Genomic DNA, 16220 nt, shown 5'->3' with positions numbered 1-16220 from the left:
TAATTAATCTACAACAGAACAGAATTTTAAAAAACTATTTTAGAACATTCAGGAAGCCCATATAAAGAATACTAGCACAGATAGGAGGCACACATTTGGATTTGGCCAACAATCTTGCAGAAAAACTGTGCACAATGTGAAGCCAATTTAGTGCAAGCAACCTGGCACTGCCGACAAAGTTTTTAGCAACCCCAGCAGGCAACAATTTGAGAAAAAATGGATTTAAGCAAAAGTAACAACCAAGTGTAAACAGAGCATAATTAAAGCAGAAGGCAGGAGTTATGGGAGAAAGGGTGAGAAATTTAACTTCCTGTAGAGCAGAGGGAAGATCTTTAATGAACAGACTTAGAAATAAGCAAAGCAGTTTTGACATGAAAGGGTGAGGATGGAGAAAATGGAGCAGTTTTTGAAGCTTGGTATAGCTAACTAAGGAGGAAAGAGGAGCCCAGTGCATCATGGGTCAGTGCTGCTCACGTCTGTGCATCCTCTGAAACAGTATTTTCCAGCACCAGGACCAGTCCCCGAGGCTCAACATTGCAACTGTAAGACTGTTTGAACTGAGCGAGCAAATGGTTGAAAAGAGAGGCAGAGGAGTAAAATATAAATGTAGCGAAATGTAGCTCAAAGTTTGAGCAAACCTTGGGGGATTCATAACTTGTGTCCAAATGTACAAATGCACAAAATATCCAAAAAGTTCAATTTAGACTGTAAGAAAGAATGATTCCAAAGTTTCATCAGAGACCTAGACCTTTCTCCAGCACTGGTCACTTGTCTCCGACCGAATGTGTAACTATAAATGTATAGGCTGCAGTACCGATTGTCTGAGTATTGTTTGCTGATGCACATTTGTATTTGATATAGTGCTTTTCTTGAGGGAGAGGAGTTTGTAGATTTGTCATAACTTTTTGCTCCCTAAGGAAAACAGTCCAAGTTTTGAGGGAAGTGGTTGAAAGCTGTTTCAAGTTTACTCTTTTATGATGTCATTTATTTGAAAATAACCAAAGTTGTACAGTGTTGTAAAATTTCTGCAGGTGGTTTGACAATATTATAGCTGCTGAAATCCACATTTTCATATTAACAATGGATCCAGTGACAACATTTTTGATCGCTCTTAATGCTTTAAAATCTCTAAAAATCAACAAAACAACTAGCTAGTGAACATCTAAAGTGAAGCATTTTGCACCAAAGAAGTATGATAGCAAAACAGAACTAAACCCTCACCAGGTGGGAAGTAAAATGAATTCATTAAATGAATGTTAAGGTTATATCTGCTGGACGTGTAATTCAGCAATTAGAGAGCAAGAGGCCACTAGAAAGATATTCCGAGTAGGGAACCATCCCTGCCTGTCAGACAGGCCACAGTGGTGCTCTGTTTGCTGGGTATGGTCACTGGTGGGAAATCTTCCCCACCCACACAAGTTGACAAGTCCAATCTGTCTACTGAACCAAAGGCAGGAGTGAGCTCTCCAGACATAACTGTACTCCTTTATAGTCCCTACACATCCCATAAGAAGTCAGCTTTACAGCAGTGCACATGCAACTTATCAGTCAAGTCAGAAAATGATAATATCCTCATGAAGTGAATGTAGCCAAAAGCATCAAAGAGCAGCTATGTTGGTGAAGGTGAACATGTTCGATGTAACTGGCATCGTCTTACAGGATTTCTATGGACTGGAATGGTCAAAAAGGTTATTGCACTTGAAGCGGGGATGCTGCAAAGTTGACCAACGAGGCTTCAAACCCCACAATTCTATCCATTGATCCATTATCTATATTGCCGGGTCGCCAGTCAATCACAGGGCGGCTCTCAAGTCAAACTCTTGAAATATATTAGTCAATATGTACAAACTGTACATCTCCAAACTGCAACTGGCAATTCTGACGTACTCTGAGCACAGGAAAATGGTGGGCAATGATTTCCAATACCTCACACGGGTCATTGGACACCCTAAAATACCTCTTAGTGGCTTTTAGTGGTGCTGTGCATCCACACAATGGCACACAGTGCAGTTTGTTTTATTTTTAGATTTCAATTTTCAACTCTGGTAAAGGTAAAATGGAGAGCCAGAGTCTGTTATATTAAGTAGAGTCTGTTTTCGGAGCAGGGATCTGCCACTAGGGGGAAATTCAATCTAGTTTTATTGAATCTAGACAGCAATATCAGACACACACACAGTAATAAAATAGTTGAAAGCCTCAGTTTCACCTCACCAAAGGATGGTGCTTTAATGTTGTCTCATAAAAACAAACAGAACAGAGTCGCATAAAAAACTTTTGCCTGTAAAGATGGATTATTGGCCGACATGCAGGTGATTTCAAACAGACGATGAACCAGGATTGTTGACTAGAGCGGGAAGATAGTGAAAGTTTGAATAAAAAGCAGCAAAGTTGCAGCCCGTAAAGTAAAAACAATGAACTGAAAGACAATAGAGCTGAGGTGGATCACAGAGTCGGGCGATGAGTCTCTGTGGATTTGTCACTACGAGACCCCCTTTCACATCACACATCGTCATCTGATCCATTGTTAATAGATGCAGCAGAACAGTTGCTTTTAGTGATGTAATATTGCATTATCATTACTGACACCACGGCCATTTTAATGCTGTAGCTGCATCATAACATACAGCATGAGCTCGTATGTTTTGTATTAAGCAGCATAAAATGGAAATTCTCAAGTACCTCAAAACTTTACTTTAGTACAATACTTATGTAAATAAACTTTTTCTATTTTCCACCCATGAACACTGAAGTATGAAATAAACAATAAAACTACTATTTAATCAAATCAGTATTATATAGGACACATGCAGCCAGATGACTGCAGATCGTATTCAGAAGTATAAACTGATTCTACCGGCTCAAAATCAAAAGGAGTTTGTGTTAGTAGTCTGGTAGGTGACATCAAGATCGTTTTACTCAGATTGCACAATTTTGTCCGAATTGTAATTCTTTATGTGTTTTTCTGTGTGACAGCCAATTGACATGTACAACACGGAACAATCAATGCAACCTTGACAAAATTCCTTCTGTTATTCTGTTCCTTCTATGTGAGCCATACAAGACATTTTTTATGGTGTGTTTCAATTCACTTTAAAATCCAGTCACATCAGGTCATGTTTTTACACAGCTGTCATGTGTTTGTCAGCCGGAAACTGCTGGTTTTCTAAAAACATGTGAAAAGTGTCAAATTATTGAAGACAACCGTTTCCTCTGAGGAATGTTAGAAAGGAGGACAGGCCTCTCTGTAGTGTGGCACACAAACACGTCACAACACACACACACACACAGTCGTGTTTCCACCACTTCAGTGAAAATAACATTGGCTTATATTCATTATATTCATTTTGTAAAGGTTTACCCTGAAACTAACCATGACCACTGTGTGACACTAAACCTAATTCTAGTCTTAACCTAACCCTGACCTTAAACCAAGTCTTCACCCTAAAATGCATTGATTTATGGTATGAGGACTTGTAATTTGTCCCCAAATTGTAGGGAAGCCCCCTATAGAAACAGATGTATGTCCCCACAAGGCACAATACATGGCACACACACAAACACTGCACACATTAAGCACACAGGAAGGGAAAAAAAGAGCACTAATTCCCTTATAAATTCCTATAAACCCAAGTACATCCTCAAAACAGAACACATTACACACTCATGTCGTCACACAAATGAACACTCATACACACTTAGACACACGCTTGCTCGCTCAGACACACACTGGTGTGAAAGCAATAATCATAGTGGGTTATTTCTGGCACTTTGACTGATGATTTTTAAACATTGAATGTGTCTATGTGTGTGTGTGTGTGTGTGTGTGTGTGTGTACACAGTATTTGTGGCTGTGTGTGAAGCAGTATTGATTTTCCAGTAAAACACATGCCAAAACTGCTGCAGAATGCACCACGTGACTCTGCACAAACCAATCAGTGAACTGAGTGAATTTGATTGGCCCCGAGTTCCTGAGTGCCTGATGTGCGTTTGCCCTTACTGTGTCCCCTGTGGTGGCACACTACTGTGTGTGTGTGTGTGTTTTATAAGACACATATGGTGTCAGTGCAGACAGAGTGCCATTTCATTACTGGCTGTAGACATTAATCTGATTAAGCGTAGTCATCGTTATCCATAACCTGACTCATACTGTGTCAGTGTCACTGCTTCTACCCAGTAATGATGTTGGCGTGATGAATATGAAAATAACATCTGCAGTTCTTTAAACTACAGTTAAGAGTATTAAGTCTTCACTAATTAGTCTTTACTCGTTATGTAACCATTTGAACTATAAAGTCACATATAGACACACACAGAGCAGTTTGTGCACGTTACAAACGCATCACAGACTTCTCCAAAAACAGCGATTTAACTGTACAACTCAGCAACAGCATTTTACTTCAATCCTGAAGTAAAGAAACATCAACCAAAGACACTGTTCTCCACTGTTCTCATCTCTCATCTCTCCCAGTACTAAACCTCAATGCCTCTGCAGCTAACGTCTTCTGATCTTCAAAATGAATTTCAAACAGCCATCTGAACCAACGGGTACAATGGTTTTTTTTCAACATTTGCTTTTCATAACCCAAAATCTAATCTGGATTGACAAGCGCATTGGCATCTTAAAGCCTCTTCACGCTTAAACTGGGCCTTGAACAGCGTGTATGATCGTGCACAGTTATGAATATTCTATGAGGATTCTTTCTCCGGGCTGGTAAATAGACCAAGTGTGTGGAGGGGGTCAGAACCATGCAGGTTGACTTTGATTTACCCAGGGGGAATAATTACCTTCCTCATCGAAAGCAGTTGTTCAGTTTACACAGCAATGCAACTTTGGTCCACCACACAGCTATAATGAGGAAAATAAGCTGCCATGTGGAAATGGATTCACCTAATTGCTGCTGATTGTTGGACTTTGATTGTAATTGCAAATGAAATGGCCTGAAATGTAGTATTATTATAATGATGTGGCCGTCACTGAAGCACAAAATAATTTGGGAATGTTACTGTTAATCTGCCGTCCAGATATTCTGTGGTCTGAATTACCCCTGTTTTGAAGGCGTTTCGATTTAGCTGCTATTTACATGCACTGACTGTGCAGGGAAACAGTCAAAATCCTGGCTGAGGTCAAATTCAGGATAAGCTGTTTATATGCATCTTCATATTCCCATCACTGATGAGCAAAGAGAATATTTCAAACACTCCCATGGAAACAGAAGAGACATCCTGCAATAAACATGAGCTCATCTAGAGAAAAAAGTAAAGTAATTTTAGGCTAATATCATCATACTGCAGCTGTCATATTCTCACACACACAGAAGGTCTTATGAGCTTCTATCGATTATTTGGTGGTGATGGAATATGGTTTACCATGTCAAAAAAAGACAGAACATGAAGTATGGTGTCTGTTAAGTAGTGAGCGAGGGTAAAATTATCATTTCATGAAGGTGATATATGACGGGGATAGTGCAGTGTATAAAGTGTGCATGGCGAGTGGGTGGTGGAGCGAGGGAAGCGAGTCAGAGCGGTAGAGAAAGTGATGGTGAATGTGAGCAGAGCAGAAGACAACGTAAGCAGTAAATGTACAATTTGTTAAGAATAACAGCTACAGCTTCCCAAGAGCAACATGAAGTTCCTGTGTGTTATTTTGCTGGTAGCTGCTGGAGAAGTAAAGGTGGTAGCCCCAAAGTAGGAAGCTGAGCAGGAAACCAGCAATGTGCTGCAACAGCTTTCTACACAACACGAGCTTAAATTCCAGGGATGCCATCATTTGATTTGATTTCTCAACCGTCCATTACTGAAGGTAAACATGTTATTATAACATTAGTGCTATGCCGGCATTTTTAGCAGATTTTTTGACCAAGAAAACCTGAAGTAAAACAAATGCTGTACAGATACTCTCTCATTTCATCCATTTTAGATGACAGACAGACTGTGTTCAGACTCCAGAGATAAAAAAAAAAAAACAGATGCCTTGACACTAAAAACCTGTGTTGGACAACTTTTTCACACAGAGAAATCATCAGGAATGTAGGAATAAGGGAATGGAATAGTAATCATACCACTCAGCAGAATCAACTATGACATTGGTCTAAATAAAATCTTATCAATTCCCACCCCTCGCTCCAATTCAACAATTAATTATGTATCATTTGTTTCTGTTTTTAAATCATAACTGCAATCTTTCCCAAAGAGTTAGCTATGAGCATAGCGGTGCTCTTGAGCAAGGCCCTCCAATGGAGCTGCTTAGTGATGAGCAGATCAGACTGTGGTTGTACTGGGGAGCTTCCAGCTGTGACTGTGTGTCCAACTGTGTTCGTGTGATTGGGGCTTTCTTGTTAAAGATTGGTTGAGTCTTAAAGTAAACCATGTTGTGGCGATAGGTTTGTGTAAAGCCAACAGTTTATCTAAATGACCTAAACCACTTTGTGTGGAGGTAAAACTGAAGATGAAAATGTCATTACATATGCACACGACAAGTCAAAAGGTCTGCTGTGAAAATGATCCATTCATCCAAAACAGCCACAAAAAAAAGACTCATGACCTTTTTGTGATCTCCCACCTCCCAAACAAGCAGCGGCCTCCTTTATCAAAATCAGCCACTTGTACCAACCATCTACCACGACCTCGAGAGGTTTAGTCGTGCACCAAAATGTCATGCTACCTCTGGCTTTGCCTCTGTGAGAAAACATACATAATTCACAGTGCCGCAAGAGGTCAGGCTTTCAGTTTGCCCCCGTGTCCTCTTTGGTAGTTTGGCTAACCTTGGTGATTGTATAAAACCTGTATGATGGTTTGACAACTCATGCTCCTTGACCCACATGAATTATTTTAAGTGATGTTTAATTAACTTGGCAGTTAACAGCAATTAACTTGTTGAGTGCAGAGTTCTTATTACCAAAGGAGAACTATGCCAAAACCACAAAAATAAGACCCAAGTCGTCTCTCTGTGAAGACATTATTCCACTACTTAGGCAACAGCTATATTAAATGAAACCTACTACTGACACACACACACACACACACACACACACACACACACACACACACAGTGTGAGAGCAGTGAGTGAGTGATGGAGGAGGGAGGTGAACAGCTGCAGTGATACATGGTGAGTTGAAGGAGAGGAGGCCAAGCAGCTATAAATCCCTCTCTCTCTCCCTCTCTCTCTCTCTCCCCCTCTCTCTCTCTCTCAACCCTTAAGAAGCAAGGCCTGATTAAATTTTCATTCTGTCTGTTGCTTTCTTTCCCTCTCTCCCCCTTCATTCTTTCTCAGATGCTACAGAATAATAATAAATAAATCCCCACCGCCTGTCTGTTGGCCTGTTTGGAGGCCCGAACATCCTCCCTGTGGGTACAAGGAACTCTTCAACATCTATGTAGAAAAAAAAGCCTCTTCCCTACGAGTTTCATCTGAACAAATTGATTTTTCTCACAGACATCACAAGCTGGATTGCATTTTCTGTGTCTTGGAAGATTTTCTAAAGCAGCTGATTTTGAATTGAATAGTGGAACGACTTGAGACTAGGCTTGAGTGAATGATACAAACACACCTTGAAGACAGGATGGCAGAGTGAGTCCCAGCACAAAAAAAAAAAGAAAAACCACAGAGGCTTTTGAAGGCACACTCGGTTTGATTGGATAAAGGGCTTACAAGAACAGCAGGGAGTTCAGACAAACGTAATGCACCTCATTTTTATTTCATTTTATTTCAGTGAGAGAGGAAAAATACATCTTCACATTAAAGAGTCCTGAGGCTGGAGCGTGAGTTTGGAAAAATCACTAGGAGGAGCCTCGCTCAACTCTTTCGGGCAAAAGGCTTCAGTTGAGGACACACTGTATAAAAAGCAAAACCCAGACTGAAGGGTAAAGAACAATAGAGCCTTTTTTCACCTTCTACCTTTTGTATGTAACTGAAATCTTTGGTTTTCATTTCTTTGAATAGATACAGCAATTACAGAGCTGATAATGACAACCGTGCTTATGAAGACAGTCATGGTTTTGTTCGATTTTCTTCACACACTAAGCTGAACCAGAAAGTCAGCTTTGTTCACACCCTTTTTCTCTTTTTTCTCACGCTGTCAGTCTTTTCCACACTTGACATTTCCTGTCTTTTCACTTCACATTTAACCAATCAGGAAATTAAACTTGCTCCGTGCTTGTGTGATTCCAGCTGTCTTTCAGCTCTGTCGTTCAGGTTCCGCACGTCCACCCCGACTCCTCCAGAAGGAAATTTCCAATTCCAGGGTTGACACTTCATCTCTAAAGTTGTTATTACTAGGAACAGCGTGCGCTCTCCACCAGGGAGGTGACCTATCATTTGTTGTGTGCACGGCGGGGTTTTAACTTCTAATTCAAATCATTTCATGATAGGGTCACGCCAAAACCTTTTTGTATCAATTCAATCATGCAACTAGGCTGAACTGATGCACTAAACAAATATCTCAACTCTCTGTTACAAAATTGATTTGACCTTGAAGAGATTTTAATAGTCCAAATTTAAATGAGTTCCATTTCAGTTATGAAAAATGACATTTCACATTTGGATCATCAACTGAATTTACTCCATTGTTCCTTCTCTCCATTACATTTCTTGGTTTTTGAGGCGCTGCTGACAATCAAACAGAACTGAAAAGATGGAAGAATAAAGCACAGTGACAGAACACACGAGGTACATTTTGAAAGGATTTTGTGCGCATTTATCAGGTTAGTAAAAAAAAAAAAAGGTACCACTTATTTAACATATCGTGAACATATCAGTTCAAGACATGATGTAATATACAGTTGTTCCTAAAGTTATTCAACCCATTTGCAAAGCAGATGTTGTCTCAAGCACACCTGATGAAACTAATCAAGGGCCTCATTAGTTGCATCAGGTGTGCTTGAGATAGAAAACATCAGATACCCAGACTGGCTATAGGGGTTTGTTCAGTGATGCTTGGTTGCATGTTAGAAATATGGGTAAGTCAAGAGAATTGTCCAAAAAGTTAAGAAGGGCGATCACTGCCTTGCACAAACGAGCAAAAGGATACAAAAATATAGCAAAGTCACTGTATGATCGTAGAGAAGCTGTTGGAAGCGTGGTTCACAAGTTCAAAGCTAAAGGAACACTGGCTGCACTACCTGGACGTGGCAGGAAGAGGAAGCTATCAACGGCTGCCACCAGATTTCTGAGGAGGCAGGAGGCCAAAAACCTGCGAGTGACTGCAAAAGACCTGCAGCAAGACTTGGTGGCAGCAAACAGTGTGTCTACAGTAAGGCGCATACTAAACACTGAAGGAGTCCGTACCCGAAAGACGTTCACCACTACTGACCTAAAAGCACAAGACGAGTCGGCTCCAATATGCTCGAAAACATATTAATAAGTCACAGAAGTTTGGGGAGTTTTGGGAATGAATTATTCAGTGTTTATTGGAGAGAGATTAGTTAATGAGTGAATGCACACACACAGTATACAGTATACACAGAATGGAGGTGATAAAATGTAATTTAGTCTCTGGAATTAGACTACAGGTCACCTGTTCCATCTGACAGCTTTAATTTCTCCTGTTAATTATTTATGGAGTAAAAGCTTAACATTCAGTTTTAAACTGAAGGATGAACAATGTAAAATTACCGTGAGATCTCTTTAGTGCATCGGCAACCAAATAAAGCCAAAACTCCCAGTAATACTAGATATCATTTATACACCCACACACACACACACACTCAGAAATATCAGTTTTCCTCTTTTTCCATACTGCACGCGATGCAGAGGTTCATAAGCATAAAGAGTAATTAAATGCGGCACCTTTCTTGCATTAGACATCTGGTGGGAAGCAGGAAGCATACTGCATGCACACACACGTATGTCTTTAGTTTACTTTCCAGTTTAGAAGCTAAATACTGCACACTTCTGCATGTGTAACTGAATTCCCTATGGACATATTAAGGCATACACACTCTACAAACCACATTGCATGACTCCATGTTGTGTACCGCGTGCACACATGAATGAGCTTTAAACATGAGAAGTGTTCTCATGTTAAGACGCTTTTGTACATCAAAGTGCTTCTCACATGAGACTGTCGGAAAATAATTAACCTTCCTAAAACACACCGGCGAGGAAACATGCAACCTCTCACAGCCCCCACAGATTAGAGAAATACAAAGTGTGGCTAATTGGGATTATAAAATCAATTTATCCAAAAGAGCTTCTGCCTACTCGTATGATTTGTAACAGGGCCCTGCTATGCATAATGCATTTAGTGTACAAGCTGGGGAAATATTTACAGTATGATCTGCACATGAAACCTCTCTCTCCCCCTCTGACTTCAAGTCTCTCTCCCTATTCCTCACTCAAATCTACACTCACTTACACACATTCCAGAAATAGATTATTAACTCCAGAGTGCAGCAGAAAGGAGCTGTCTGTTACACTGATGAGACCGAGCGCTGCGTTGAATGTGTGTACGTGTTTCATGCCAGAGGAAAAAGGCTCAGATGCATAACATCTCAGATAAGGACTCTCTTGTCAGAAATGTTTAACCTGGGTAGCTCGATCACAATCACAAAACAATGAGCAAGAGCCGTAACCAAACCAAAGTTGTGTCGATCGTATCATTACAGCTCGTCTTCCTTGCATAATAAAGCCGCTTCTGTGTTTCTGCCTGGCAACAGGGAGAGGGGTGATGGCAGTGCCAGGAGAGACTAGTAACATGACAGCAGGCATCGTTACACGGTCTACCTGCAGTGAAGAAGAGTCTCTGAGGTAAAGATGCATCACAAACAACAAATATTGCAAAGAGGACTGACAACACTTTGAGAAAATGGAGGTGTTTGGCTGAGGATTTTATCATGAAACATCCATTTCGTGCAGCACATTATGCTACCAGTGAAGAGGTTTATTTAATTAAGTCTCCACTGTCTTCCACTGTCACAATATTCTTTCTGGTTCTGGTTTAAATTCAAATCTGAGTGGTATGTAATAGCCTAAGCTTCCATCCAATTTCTTTTTCTTTTTCCTTGTCGGTGTGAAGGGCTCAAGCAGTGCATAATCAGAGCGGCACAGAGAAGCACAGAGCGGAGTGAAGCCGAGCAGAGCGATGCAAAACGAGCCACTGCTGCTTTAATGCCGAGAACATGTGCAGGGATGATGCAGTGCTCGCCCCCCCCCCCCCCCCGCCTCTGGGACCACATGCAGGATCTTTGGCCTTGGATCGATTCCAGCCACAATCCTCCTTTTAGATGTACTGCTACGCTTCTGATCACCTGAGCTCTTCACACTAAAGGGAGAAATAGAGCAGTATGACGACACAAAGGAGGACAGCTGAGGTCTGAGCATGAGCAGCTGGCAGAAATTAAAGCTGCAACATGAAACTTTTATCCTTGAGGCAGTGACTGAGTGCTGTGCTCCTCCTGCTCTAGTCAGATTTCTGCTCCAGCTCGTCACTCATCTTGATGAAATGTCTGCCAACATCTAGCATGAGGCTGAGGTAATCAGCAACTGTAAAGCCTCCATAGGTGCTGTGGCCAAAAGAGGCAAAATACTGACACTCAGAGTTTTGAAACTTTTAGCTTCACATCAATTTTCTCCCGTTCTGTCGACTCGCTTGTCACTCACCTTTAAAGATGAGGCTGTTATCATTCTACATTTTCTTACTGCCGCTAAATCTGATGAAAAGACCAAAACCAATGCATTAGTCCATCTAAATATTGTCTGACTTTCTACGTAAAATGTCTTGAATTAGAAAATAACAGGGTGAAGGAATATTTTTTAACTATGTTAGTTCCTGCTTACATTATTACTTATGGATCATGAGTGTTGTCATTATAAAAGGGACTGGAAAACATCACTTAGCTTTAATCCGACTTGCTGCAGCGCTGCGATTAAGAATTGGTGACATACCATTCTTGATACATTTAAGAGACATGCTTTGACACAAAATAAATTGAGCAGAAGTGAACTGCGGCTTCGGGAACCTTTTAGAATGATTCTTTGAAATGTTATTTACTTCAGCGGTGAAGAGGACACAGTGGAGCGTTCTGTCATTCATTCGATTTGTCAGCGTTTCTAACTGATGAACTGAGCGATGGTGTGTAAGCGCGAGTCCTTATGAAGCCAAGTAGCTGACATCAAATAAAGCAGGTTGTGTCACAGCAAGCGTTTTCATCTGTCAACCATCATCAAAGTTCCCAGAGGTATCACATCTGACAGTCTCCATGCATTAAACACGAGCTTGGTGCTCAAGTGCACCATAAACCTTTTGGAATTCATCCCAAAATTATGAGTAAAATCTACAGAAAATGACATTTGATGAGGAATACACAGTAAAGTCATTGTCCTTTCACATTCAATAAATCTCTGCAATGATAAACAGTCAAAGATTTTATCCTTTTGATAATTCAGTGCAACACCAGATTTGGTACGTGTCACTGTTGCACACTTGTGATTTCAAATCGGCTCCATCAGTGTAAAACCTCTGCATGTCCTCATCAAGTTCACTGTGTGTGACTGCATGGCTATGGAGCAGTGGCATGCTTAAACGCCAACTCAGTGAGAAATTTGCTTTGAGCTAAAAATGTATCGACCCTGCAATCACATTTAAATTCAACCCCAGTACGTGTCTGAACCCAACTGATTTCTTTCTTTCTCGCGGATAGAGTAACACAACAGCTAACAGTGACATTGCTAACATTGCTTTTCGTCTGACGAGATGCATCACAAGAAACTTTTCTTCTGGGTACAGACACTAACTTTTAATCAGATTGTGCAAGTGCAGACTCTCAGTCCTCTGATCCTCAGCCAGCTCCTCCACTCTCAGAAACCACAGGAGACAGCGAGGAGCCAGGCTGTAGTGTACCTCATCAGCACAATCCATAACTTTAATTGATGACAGCAGATAAATGATAATCAGCAGAGGATTTATCAATGACACTGTGACCAGCCATTCAATACCTCACTGTCCCACCCAGGCTATTAGACTCCAGAGGTTTCTCTGATTCCTTCATTTAAAGGCCAATAAAACAAACATGTTGTCTTGTGCCCAGCCAGCATCGTCTTTCCAAATACGGGCTGGGTATCAAACCAGAATACATTCTGTAGTAGTCAGTAGTCAAAGAAGATCCAACCAAACAGAAGCTTGAAGGCTTATCAGATGCCCCAACACTGGAGGATTTTACAACTCTGAAAGGTTTGTCAATCATTTAGTTTCCATCTCTATGATCACAAGGGGAAAAAGGACAACTGTGTGTGCAACAATGTGCACTGGCACGTACAGTATATGACTGGCCGACAAAGTGCGTTGACAGATGGGGCTTCATTGTGTTGACTTTCCGATTTAATAAGAAGGGGTCTGCTTTTTCATGGAGTGCTGCACACAGCCATGTTCTGTTAATCCATGGCAGAAATCTCACACGTCTCTGATGTCAAATAAAACCCAAACTATCTGCAAAGCAACATATCCCCAAATTAATTGAATTTTTCATTGGAATTCAGCAACTTTCCTCTTGCTCTTGTTAATTTTGATAAAAATTAATTACCGACAGCAGCTAATTGCAGCAAGAGAGCATGACACTGCCACTGGTTTACCTTGAACTGTTCGTGGAATATGTTGCTTACATTAGGACGAACACACAAAGACAAATGATGTTCATTTCTAAGTAAACAGCAGCACTATGTGGTGAGTGACTCAGATGGCTGGAGGGCCGAATATTTAGCAGCTGGAAGGGTTTGAGTTCAAAGCCCACAAATCTCCTGGTGCTTCAGAGAGCGTTTTCTCTCCGCTGGTGTGTCATCGGACGCTGATTATTAGGCAGCAGACCTGACACTTACTCAGATGTTATTTCAATCCCTGACTGACAAACACAGAGACACAGTGAGAAAAGTACTAGCTGCCGATCTGTTCCCATGGTAACAACGGCCAATAGATCTGTGCTATTGACTAAGGATGAGGATATCTGTAGACTTCTTAAAGTAAACACCTACACACACACACATATATACATAAATCACACACACCAGCTAGGCAAAACATATTTTTTGTTATAAATGGAGATGAAGAGTACAAAAATACAATGGGAAGGTTTTCCCTCTATAAAGACCTGAAACAGCTGAATGCTTGAATAACCAGGTAAGAGAGAGAAACTCACATCTCCCCGAGCCATGCGGTGGAAAAAGCTCACTCTTAAGTGGCACAGCAGCATGATATAAAAGACGGTATGTTGAGTGAGTGGGCGATTTACTCAGATGTAACTGGGGAGGCTGGGCAGAAAAACAGTCTTTTTCCAAATACTTAATTTTCTCCAGATTCTGTATCGCTGCTTTCACTCTCAAATCTGTGCTCAACAACAGGGTATGGATCTAATACATGTGTGCTTATCAAAGTAGCGCAGTCTCTTTATCACCCTCAAGTGACACCCTGAGTAGCAGTGGTATGTGTCAGTGAAAAGAGTCGGTGCTTATACTATTTTCCAGGTTGAGGGTTAACGAGAGAGATTAGTGGTATCAAGAGTCTTCTCATGACTTACTAACTGTCAGTTTCAATTACCTAAATAATTATCAAAATATAAATTGGAGCAATCCAGCAGAGCAGCCGGTAAATTATTCAACAATTTAAATCACACCTGTGATGTTAGTGTAAGACAGAAAAAAAGAAATCTGGTTTTATCCTCAAATTCTTCAGTTTTAGGAAAATGAGAGGGATGCTTGTTATTTTACTAATTATTGTGGGACACCTGGGTGATTGTACATGGTGTGTTTAGGCAGGCTAGATTGCTGCGTGGCATCAAATCATATTTGTCTGAGAAGGTGTTTTTGTTGTCCAATAAAAACAAATTATTCCAATGGATAAAGAAAAACCTCCTTCAGTTAATCAGTGCTACTATGAGCTCTTCAAATATGTCCCACTTAATACACCTGAAGCGACACCTATTAGTAAGGAGAATGATTTTATGGAGATCTAAGAGCCACTTGTTACTTTCAGGTCAGACAAAATATAATTATTAGCAAACATGACATGAAGCAAATTCCCTCTATATGAAAGGCGATGTTGACCCAGTGTCTGTTAGAGGACCTAAAAGGAAACTGGGTGTAGATGGGTGGAGGCTCGCTTAGCTTTATGTATTTTCGGTACGTACAGACCGACTCCATTTTTTTTGTTGTGCTTTGTAGTTTTATTGGATCATTATAATTAAGAATTTAAGCTAATTGGACTTTTAAAAAACTCAAGCAGCCCCGTGTCTCATACTGAAAACCTTCCAAACTTGTCTGTGAAATTAGTAAAACTGAGTGATTATTCCTGGAAAGAGACAAGACATTTGACATTTAGGTTTTTCAAAGGTCATCTTCAGCGCTGCCAATGCCAAAGTTGAAATTCCATTCTTATTCACTGTGAGATGGCAGCAAATGTCTGAGAGGCCAATATGTCTACAAAATAAATAAATATGTATAAGCTTTAAACCATCTACGTGGCTAATTACCAATAGGCTTTAAATGGAAAAAAAAGTTTTTGTAATCTGGGTGAACTGCTCTTGTAATAGCCAGTTTCATGTCTGTTTACCTCTTAACCTGGTGTGAGTGATTGGACTTCTACTGACGATAGGATGACTTTACGTCTGGTATCAGTTTTATTTTTTTTCTAAAGGCCGTTTTAGCACTGTGAGTGTATATTTATGTCAGATGTATTTACACTTAAATCATCGAGATTCATTTGCTTTTGAGAACCTGTGAAACATTCAGTCGACACAAACTCGGTTATGCCAAAAGGGCCTCCTCCAAGGTTTAGCCAAACCAAACTGAAATGCAAATACCAAAGAGTGACGCCTGAAGGGTGGCTGGGGTTGAGGTTTCTGCTACCAGAGAGCTCAGTCGAGCACTGAGCTCTCCTCCTGCACTTTAAAAAACATGAAATATAATAAAACCTCCTAAAGACTTCAAATACTCAGAATCATACAAAATTAAAAGAGGGCTCAAATTGCTTTTTGTTGTCCAGATTATATTAAACTGATGACCAAAACGGTGTTTTTACTGGAGTACAATGTCTGGTCCTGTAGTCAAAGCAATAGGACTGAAATATGTATGTATGTCTGCTATTTTTGTGTTTTCCTGGAATGGCTGTGAAGACATGAAGAGCATCAATTATTTATCTGTGCCGACTATGAAACGTCCCCTATGGATGTTGTTCAAGGTTGACGACCTCGGGGCTCAATACTCCATGAATGAATAAAAAGTTCCCTCCTCAACACA

The 16220-nt window shown here is 40.5% G+C and overlaps 1 protein-coding gene across 1 annotated transcript in view; it reads right to left on the bottom strand.

Moving 5' to 3' along the window:
- The window catches only part of kiaa1549la (KIAA1549-like a), a 91938-nt gene that overhangs the window by 74975 nt on the left and 743 nt on the right, over window positions 1–16220 (bottom strand). The window lies entirely within an intron of this gene.

The sequence above is a fragment of the Pempheris klunzingeri genome, chromosome 5 (genome assembly GCF_042242105.1).
Source record: "Pempheris klunzingeri isolate RE-2024b chromosome 5, fPemKlu1.hap1, whole genome shotgun sequence".
NCBI classification, from domain to species: Eukaryota; Metazoa; Chordata; class Actinopteri; order Acropomatiformes; family Pempheridae; genus Pempheris; species Pempheris klunzingeri.
The sequence above is the reverse complement of the archived record's forward strand: the minus strand, read 5'-3'. Positions and strand labels throughout refer to the sequence as shown.